Genomic DNA, 10,386 nt, shown 5'->3' with positions numbered 1-10,386 from the left:
TGAACTACCATTTCATTATAGATTTATTAGATTTATTAAAGCATAGCAGTATAAATTTTGATTTGGAAGTGACATAGGGACAACTGACGTAAAATTGAGGTTAAACCTGGGAATGTCCCTGAAGTTCGAAATTGGTATATGATAAGGGTCAATAGTTGAGACAAAGAAAAGGACAATCAGTCCAAAAAAAAAAACATTGTTTTTGAATAGTAACTAATCATGTCAGTTTTCTTAATTTACAAAAGCAATTTCTGAAATACTTTTAAGCGGAGTCAAGAGTTCAAGATTACAAGAAACACTATAATGATAAAACTATATTCTTTCGGTTATAAAAAAATCAGATGTGTTCTTTATCCTTTGTTTGTTAAATTGTAGCTTTCTGTAGTTTCTCTGCGTATTCTTTCAAATTTGCTGGTGTTGAAATAAGAGACCCTGGGAACGGCACTAATTTTTCAGCTCCACCTTTCTTCAATGCGCTGTAAACGGCACTGCAACAATTCTTAAAAGCGATGTGATACGTATTGGTCGTTTTGAACTCATTCCACCAAGATCTAATTGCTGCCTCGTCAAGTTTCCCGGAGGGAATTTCGTATATGAAATCAGCTGGTTTTCTATTTTCCCATTCAACATCTTGTTCATACGAAGTTGCAGGTTCTGCTTCTACTGATTTCTATAAAATCAATGTAAGGTGAACTACAAAATATCTTTCATAGTTTTGCAACTGTTTCATTAAATGGAGAATTATAAATAAATTCATATTGGTTTGTCTGTAATAAATTGCAGTAACAAAACAAAGGCTGCGAAGTTGCTTGTGTCTGCAATAGAAACCCCATTTTTTGTGGGATTTATGTAAAAAAGCGTTAGAATAACGTGTTTTGTTTTGTGGTTAGTTGTTCTTCATTTTCATATAATAGGTCATTCTTCGGCCGCCACATCAAATCTTAATTTTATTATACACGCCTATACATGTGACAACTTTATGACAGACGTTATCCATCAGATAACACGTGGTATATATATATATATAAATATACAATAGACTTTTTCACTTTTTTTGGTCTTTTGGAAATTGTTGTTTGTGCTGTATTTAGACCCCTCTACCAAGAAATTTGTTTTACATGCACACGTATAAAAATTGCGGTTTTTATCCAACACAATCATAGGTTTGATTACACCTTTGCGTTTTCTTGTTTGTTCGGATACAAAAAAGCTATTTGTAAAAACAAATGTGAAAATGGATTAAATGCACCAAGAAGAAACGTGGTATATTCTATTGGCCACAAGACTTTAGGTTGATCAATTAATTGTTGTTTGCCTTACGTCTAGAGGCAAACATTTAATGCATACTCAGAACGAGACCAAATTTAAATACAAATACAATAGGTAGGTCCTTATAAGTGAGTGGACCGTGAAGAAGCGCTGACATTTTTGACTGCCACTGGAAAATGAAGGTATGCTTGATACGCGCAGAAATTGTTCACGAGGCTAAATTGTTTTTTGTTTTGTTTTTTGTTGTTGTTTGTTTGTTTTTACCCATTCTTACAATACAAATCGAGACTCAGCTGACTAGCTAACAGTTTCGTATCATTAAAACGGAAATACATACAGCAATAACATATCATTTAAAATCAATATTCTGTAAGAAAAAGCGGGTTAAAGTAAAAAAAAATGTTTCGCCAATTTCATGTACATTTTATACAATTATAGACATATTTCACCATTTTGATATCTCCGATATTTTTTTTTTTTTTCGAAATTTAGATGATGTTTAACGAATTATTAATGCAAACAAAATCGTATCAAAATTTTAAAAATCACTCGTTTACGTATACTTTGCATTAAGTAGCAAGAGATCATACAACATACATGTATGTTCGAGAGTTAATAATGCTGTAAAGGAAATTCGTTGATATTATTATTAATGAACAACGTAGATGTTCAACAGAAATAACAAACTCTCATCATAAATACCAGGATTTAAAATGTGTACGCCAGTCACGCGTTTCTGCTACAAAAGACTCATAAGTGACGCTTGAATAAAAAAAGTTAACAGTTCTCTAGAGAAAGCTACACAAGAAATACAGCGACGTGGAACTTATGGATGATTCATTATAACGCATTGAAAACATATATTTAAAAGCAGTCGTTTTACTGTTATAATATGAGTCTGCCTAACCGTCCAGATCCCATTTCTGATGGTTGGCTGGGTTCATGTTGTTCGTGTTGTTCAGTCTTTATAATCATTTTCCTGTATTTGTTTTTTCGTGTATCATTTTTTTTTTATTTTGGATATGCTGTATTAAATTTGTTCTCCGACATATGTTTTAAGGTCTCTCTTGATATCTTTTGTCTATTTTTGAATTATACTTGTTGTAGAATTATATATATAATTGACTGTTACATTGACCAATAAGATTCAGACCTAAATTTCTTATCAGCGATAATACCAATAACGCTACCAAATTTAATGAACCAGATGCTCAATTCGACAATCAATGTCTCTTCTGTGATGCCACAGGCCAAACTATCTGAAAATTCAAAACCTAACACAAACATAAAAGAGCCGATAAAACAAAAAAGGACACTGCTTTGAATCGAAAGTATGTAATTTTGAAATAAAACTCACCCATCTTTGGAAGGGAGATTTCTTTTTGTCTTCTTTGGGCCACCAGCTGATATGGGTTCCATCGCCTAGGGTCATCGATCCATGACCTACACTTCCTCCTCCCTCTGCCCATATGTATATCTTCACACCCATTGTAATTTAGCTGAAATAAAAGTAGATCTTGTTTGACATAAACTCCTCTCTCGTTCATAAAACTTGATTCTTTTTTACAAAACTTGTTATATGTTATTGCTATAGCAGATTTATTGAAAAGACAAACGAACAAATCATCAACAGAAACTGGTTTGTTCCATTCGGCGTACCCTTCCCCCTTTCATCGTTAATGACATGACCAAATGCAAATTATCGGCTGTGTAAGTTTTCATTTTATTATTTTATTTAAGGCAACAGTACTTAACCAATGGTCAATTCTTGTAAATCGATTAAGAAGAGACAAATCAAGGCGGAAACATGAAAACTGGAGAAGGCGCATGAACTCCAAAGGAGCGACGACATTGTAAACGTCTTTTGCTATGCATGCATCACGTTCCATGCGAATCCACACTCATACATTTTGATTCTTTTACAAAATTCCTCTTTCCATCATGTATGGCATCACCAAATGCGAATTATCGGCAGTATCAATTTGTCATGAACAATTATGCGAATACCACTGGAGGAGAACGAGTTATTTATCTATCTAAATCATTTAAGTCTTTTAAATCATTACGATCCTTATATGACGGTTGGTTTTTAAAAGACAAATGAACCTACTAGCTATTAAGCGTCATATAATGTACTTTCAAGCCTTTAGTCAACTTTAAATTAATATCTGATCAGTTGTTAGGGGTAATTTCGAAAGTTCAAAAACATTAAAATAAATTCTTATTAAATATTTCGTGGAAGGGCAGACTAAACGTTTTTAGAGGTTGTTGATTAATTAACCTAGATAATACACACACAATTTATTTTTAAGTTATTCATTTTAATATCCATTTGTAAAGTCTGTCGTAAAGTACATTTAGTTAAGATTTGTTATTCAAACACACTTACTCTGTTGTTATGACTCATTAGAAAAGTATTTCAATTGACCTATTTATTGCATTTTTTAGTACTGTGAGTTTTTAATGTTAGTATATCAACCTTTATCCTAAGTATATTAAAAAAAATAATATAATCTGTAGCGAGAAGATGTATCAACTATTTTTGCTTTATACGTTTTCAAGACAACTCAAACACTCGTGAACATAAAAAGGTGTATCCGACTTTCTCTTTTTGAAGACATTATTGCCCATTTTTAGTATTTTTTCCCAAATGACTGTCGCCAGTGGCAGAAATGAATGTTTTAAAAAGATCATTTTTTTATCTTTCTTTGGAATGTTTTTCGGTGGAATTTATGCTAATGGATAAGCTTTCGATTAAAAGTAATTCCAATCTTGTATCAACCAATCACAAGATTCTATTCTTAGTACAATTTTTGGGTAAAAAACTTGCCGGTAAAATGTAAACATATAATTGCGCTCTTGTAACTTATACAACAATGCAAACATTTGTTTAAATAAAGTAAGCGCAAACGTCTATCAAGCTCATATCACAACTTCAAACGGTTATTTCATTTCTCTCTTAATTTAGAGAATGTTTTATTGGACGTCGACCCGGCTTTACATTTAAACTGATTTTTAAGGAAATACGCTAATGTTCAAAAGGACAAGCAGATAATGTCTATCTACTCCAATAATGTTTTAAAGGTCATCGAACACTGATCATATTGCTGACAAAACCATTCCGATAAGGAAAGAGAACAATGAATTTCGAAGACTGGCTTTAAATGAAATCATTTCTTTCAAAATTGTTTGATGACGAGTTAATTTGTTTTACTTTGCATTTCAACTCATCATTGGTGTTTGTTCAGGAGCACTTTCCGCCAATATTCACTATATTTGCTTTTTTCTAGAAAGGCCCATGAGTCACGATCATTAGGTTTAAAAAACAAAAATTGTCTCCAAATCCTAGATATTACATGGTTTTTCCAATAAAATCAGTAGATATCACGAAAACGTTCAATTCTTTTTATGCTGTGTCGACATTCGAGCCCACCCTAGATTCTTATACATAAATCTACACAAATAGGAAACACGCTGATGAATTGTCCATTTGACCCTATAAATTACGGTTTCGTTTTATTTCAAGCAAAATGACTTTTTTTAACATTTTTCAAAGCCTTATTTTAAAGAAATTCGAGAAAAAAGCTTCTTTTCTCACAGAAACCAAAAGTAATCATTCGGATAATACGGAAACAAGTAATTTTCTTATATTTTTTATGGGAATTGTATTGCTTAAACTTTACTTCTCTGAGAATCTATTTGTAAACCTTTTTTGTTCTTTTCAAATGCATCTATCTTAAGGCCATAGTGTTGTATGTCTTTATGTGTCTTTTGGTTTGTATATCCTGCCTTGGGTCTCTCCCTGTTTTATAGACTAACATACACAATAACGAACGGTGGCAAATTTTAACCAGAAAATCTTTTCATATAAAAAATATAGTTGGTCACATATAAAAATATTTAATGATATTCTTGTATTTCAAAAGACAATAAAAGATAACATTATTAAGTTATTAAAATACTTACATTTATTGTAGTTGAGAATGTATTGAAAGCAACCTCACCTATGACAATAAATTGTGTACAAGGAGTTCATAAACTGCAAAATTCACAAATAACAAGGAAAAGATAACCAAAACGGATGTGCGAAAGTCGGGGAAACAAACTAAATGTAAGTAGGTGGATTCGATTTTTTCTCAGATAATTTTAAAAGGGTATTTTCTGGAAAATATGACTTGCATATTAAAGGTTTATGTAGGCAATTCCTTTTGCAATCATCATTCGTCAGCATCAGCTATGTTCTCCTTAAAATCTCTTTTAACAGCTTCATTTTACATGTATGTTTCATTAACCAACATCAATATCGAAGAAGCTTAAATGTGCAACACTTCTCCCAAAATTAATGAAAATATTATGATAACTTAATTAAGTCAGAAGTTATACCACAAATTCTAAATTGCAGATTATGTTAATCAAATGAATAATTAATTGAAAGTTAACAGGTTGTATTTCAAATGCATGTACAATCTGGACATAAAGAATCAAATATTACTTTTTGTTACACAGGGGCAAGTTTCACAAAGCTGTCTTAGGACTACGACATGTCTTATGATTGTATTACGACATATCTTAGTCCAAGTGCGTTTCACAAAGTGATCCAAACTTAGGACATCTCTTAAAGTTTGTCATAAAGTAAGGACTACACGAGCGGTGTCATATTATATTATACCTAACATGAGTTGTAAGAAAGCATTTTTTAATCCTCTGTAATATTTGTTTATGATAGTTATGGTATAGGTTGGATTCTGGCAAATATTATATTCATATTCAGGACGAAAATCAAACTAACAATTATACAATAGGTAGGTCATGTAAAAGGGGGTCGACCAGTTAGAAGGACGAGAAATTTGAAAAATATGTTGATTGGGGAAATAAATTATGCCGCGCATTAAGCCAGGTTAAAATCGTTCAAAGAGTTGTCGCAAGTTGCCGTTTCGTTAACGTACAGAGAGTATAACACTCTCTCTACACAAGGTATCAGACTTAACACCCCCATTGCGACCAGACGTGACCTCGAAATTATACATCCCGCACAGTCAAACATGCGCCATAATTGGACAAGGGTTCTACTACCGGTCGGAAGAAGACACGATTACCTTGAAAATTAAAAATTCAATGTTGAAAGTTTTAAATTCGATTTAGATATCAAATGTTGAGTAGAACTATGAAATAATACTTGATATAGTTATTATCATGGGTAACTTTTTTAAATTGAGAATAGACAATCCTAAAATTAAACGTACCCAACTGTGGTTGGCAGTCATTTCTTTCTCTTCATTGGGCCACCAGCTGATGTGGGTAATCCCATCACTCAAAGTCATGGATCCATGTCCTACATTTTCATCTTCTTCTGTCCATATGTATATCTTCACACCCATTGTAATTTAGCTGAAAAAATAAGCACTTGCTATACAGACTAACGGTAGTAATATAGAGGCACAGTTGAAATGTGATGATCGTGATGGTGGTGAAGGTCATCAACAAGGACCGGAAATTGGTTCTGCGCGTGTTTGACCGCTTCTAGGTTCTATGCATATGTGAAGAGTAGTCATGCGATCGGACGAGAGTTATTTATACTGCCCTTTAAACACAGATTTTTTATGTTTATGCTACTGCTGCTGCTGACGAATGAGTTTAAGATCATTTCATTTTTACTACTGCGCATGCGTGACCAAAAATATTTATTTCCTGCCATTTTTTTTCCGTAGACCTTAGTAGTGTAGTGTTCAGTTCAGACGATCAACGCCACTACAAGTCGTTTAAACACTTTAGAAAGTTACAAGCCTAAGGAATCTTGATAGTATGTCGTTGGAGCAGCCAAAATTTATTTCGAAATTGACTTACGCAAATAAAGATGAAATCTGGACAGCCACTCTCTCCATAAACACCACCATCCAAAACAATGCAAATAACCTCCCTTGATAATTTGTTTTGCAACAAAAAATGGTAAGCATAGTTACATCCCTTCGTTAAGATTAAAACAATTACTCCTTCAGGCATTTGAACGTATCCACCTAGTTACCTAACACGAGATCGCGGACCTCAGCTAACTGGAATTAATTAACCAGACCTAAGAACGCAGACCTCACATACACTTACATGTCTCGAATTTGAACATGCACATGCATCGAAAAGGATATGTTCTTTTACAAAAAAAAATGGCAAATAGGTTGAACAACTTTTATTTTTTGGTTTGGTTTTCACACAAGTTCTTAGCAGACTCTGTAAGTATTTATAAGCATGTGAGGGGTAAACGTAAATAAGATAGTATACAAAACGTCTTTAAAAAGTCTGTTGATAATCTAGGACCATAACATTATTTTCCTACATACACTGTTGTAAAAATCATTACCCTTGGCCTATTTCTACCTTTTTGTCTCACTTTTGTAATTGGGTTACTTTAAAAAGATCAATATCTGTGAAGTTTAATAACACATGTTTTGGAACAGCAGGACTCCTTTTTACCTAAATGAAGATCTGTTAAGATGAGCACACTCACAATTAGAATGAGAATTAAAAAAAAGTAAAACCACATTAAAAGATGAACTTGTATATATATAAACAGAAAAGAAGAATAGTCAGTAACTGTAATATGAAACTATAACATTTACATTTACCTGAAAAACATAGACCATTTCACGTTACAAAAAATGTATTTAAAACAAGAAAACAAAAGTTACCAGATTTATTAAGTGTAATGGCTATTGATATACTAATCGTAATTAAGTCAATTTTGAAATTCATGTAAATCAGAGAGTTCCTTAATCATTTTGTTGATATATAACAAAACCGTCGAAGGTCAACTTTGCATAAAAGAGTTGAATCATTTTTGTAATATAACATAATCTATAAATGCAATATCATAGACAACATTTAAAATATATTGACCTCTAAATCAAGCTCGTATCGAAAAATAGGACACTGAATGGATGATACTGTCGAGGCTGAAAGTCACTACCAGCTCTAGTAACTTAGAAATAGTAAAACAAGGAATTGGCAACCTTTGCTATAAACGTAAAAATAGTTTCCGATATATCGTATGGTTCATGGGAGCAATTTTTGCAGTATTAGCTCTTTCCTTTAAAATGTTCTCATTTTGATAGAAATTGATACATATAGTTTCTCTACTGAAAACAAAATGATTGCGTAGCATAAAAATAATTATTCTAGTATTTCATTAATTCTTAAAAGAAATATTACCGACTTTACTTGTGCAGTAGTTATGTCCTTTGAGGAGCACTACCAATGGGTTTGAGTTGCTTAGTCTTTAGATTTATATGCTATATTTGTAGTGTGTTGTTCTTTCTTTTTTTCATGGTTTGTTTATTTTTGAATAGTGAATTTTGATTGCTTCTTAAATATCTTCCTTTTTACGTATTAGAAATATAACGTAATGTGTGCATGAATAACATCAGACAATGTTTTGTTATACATGGCACAGCTCCTTTTTATAATCTCGATCTGCAGACACTGTGATCCTTTTAAAATTCAAAAAAAATATAGCCTAAACTTAATAAGTTATTAAAACTGACATTAGTTGTTGTAAAACGGAATTTTAATGATATAACACAACCTTTAACGTTGTTAAAAATAATTTGACATTTCTGAACATAATAAACATAGGCAAGGTTGGGCGCTCACAAACAAGTTTACTCGCCTCATGACAAATATCCTGCCTCACAATGTTCTAATTTGCAGACATGGACATGGGACATTTCATTAAAATAAAGATTAACTTTTCTTAAAGTAAAAATCATATTTTAGTTTCGGTCTTGAGCTGCATTTTGACATAAGAGGGATTTTACAGCGTTCTTTCTATTTTGTTTACCCTTGTATGCATATTTTACTGAATTTTCACTTGATCGAGAACGTATATACTATATACGGTATGTACTATCAAAAACAACATATTTTTATTAGCGTCTTTATCAAGTTACTATCAATGACAAAATCTTTTTTGTTGGCGTCTTTGTCAAATTTACTATCTATTCCAACTCCTTTTTTATTGGCGTCTTAGTTAGATGTTTGTTTCATTTTTTTAGTCAGTTGTGTTGTATGTTTGTGATGTATGTTTACAGAGTTTTGGCTGCTGGATCCAAGTAATTGTCTGTTTCGTCTGTATAACCGAACATTGTCAACTGATGTTACTTTTTTTAGACTTATAATGGCCGTCTTGCTAAAGGTTTCAAGGATATAATCTCTTCCACTTGTGCCTTCCTTTGCAAAATCAAAAGATACAGATCATACAAATATTCTGTTGCCTGATTTGTATACTTTTGTCGCGTGTATAGTCCTATGATATAATGAAATTTGATGCGACTATCATACAAGTGAGAGGTTTACCTAGCTATAAAAACAGGTTCAATCCACCATTTTCTACATAAGAAAATGCCTGTACCAAGTCAGGATTATGACAGATGTTATCCATTCGTTTGATGTGTTCGAGCTTTTGATTTTGCCATTTGATTAGGGACTTTCCTTTTTGAATTTTCCTAGGAGTTCAGTGTTTTTGTGATTTTACTTTTTATGATACAGGCTATTTTATTAGAATACCAGTTTCTTTTGTTTTGCCACCTTCATTTGAAGATATTAAGCTGATAATCGGTTTTATACTGTATAAATATTATTTACACATCACTTATGAGTTATGTTCTTGTTTACCAACCTTTTGTATAAAAATTGTTCATTAAAACAAAACTGTTCTTAGTTGATTTCGACTTTGTTTTAGATGTTTAGCTAATATTTGGTTTTAAACTGTATTATCATTAGTTACCGTTCATTATTGAGTCTGATACTAGTTGAACAACTTTTATCAAGTTATAAACATCATGAAAATAATTTTTCTCTTCAAATATCAGTTCTTCTCATTGTCCTGAATATGCACTATGTAATTACAACTGGACGATGATTAAACATTAATCAACTAATTAGTATTGGCGATATCAAAGTTTTATTTGTAAAATTATCAAAAGGATAAGTTATATATGTATCGATAATGAATTTCTTTTATTGTTAACTTACTTTTGAATTCACTAGAATTATATACTAAGTAACTTACAATATTTCATAACAGTTATGGGCGTTTGCTGAGTTTTTTGCAATCAGGGAATGTATTAC

General features: G+C 31.9%; 1 long non-coding RNA gene across 1 annotated transcript; it reads right to left on the bottom strand.

Moving 5' to 3' along the window:
• Positions 1 to 10: 10 nt before the first annotated feature.
• LOC127717531 (uncharacterized) lies at positions 11 to 5,303 on the bottom strand. Its single transcript, XR_007989225.1, has 3 exons — positions 5,236 to 5,303; positions 2,627 to 2,768; positions 11 to 670 (listed from the first exon to the last, which is right to left on the bottom strand). It is a non-coding gene; the product is annotated as an uncharacterized LOC127717531 (long non-coding RNA).
• Between the last annotated feature and the right edge of the window lie 5,083 nt (positions 5,304 to 10,386).

The sequence above is a fragment of the Mytilus californianus genome, unplaced genomic scaffold (genome assembly GCF_021869535.1).
Source record: "Mytilus californianus isolate M0D057914Y unplaced genomic scaffold, xbMytCali1.0.p SCAF_10, whole genome shotgun sequence".
In the NCBI taxonomy this organism is placed as follows: Eukaryota; Metazoa; Mollusca; class Bivalvia; order Mytilida; family Mytilidae; genus Mytilus; species Mytilus californianus.
Note: the sequence above shows the minus strand (reverse complement) of the source record. Positions and strands in the feature narration are given on the sequence as shown.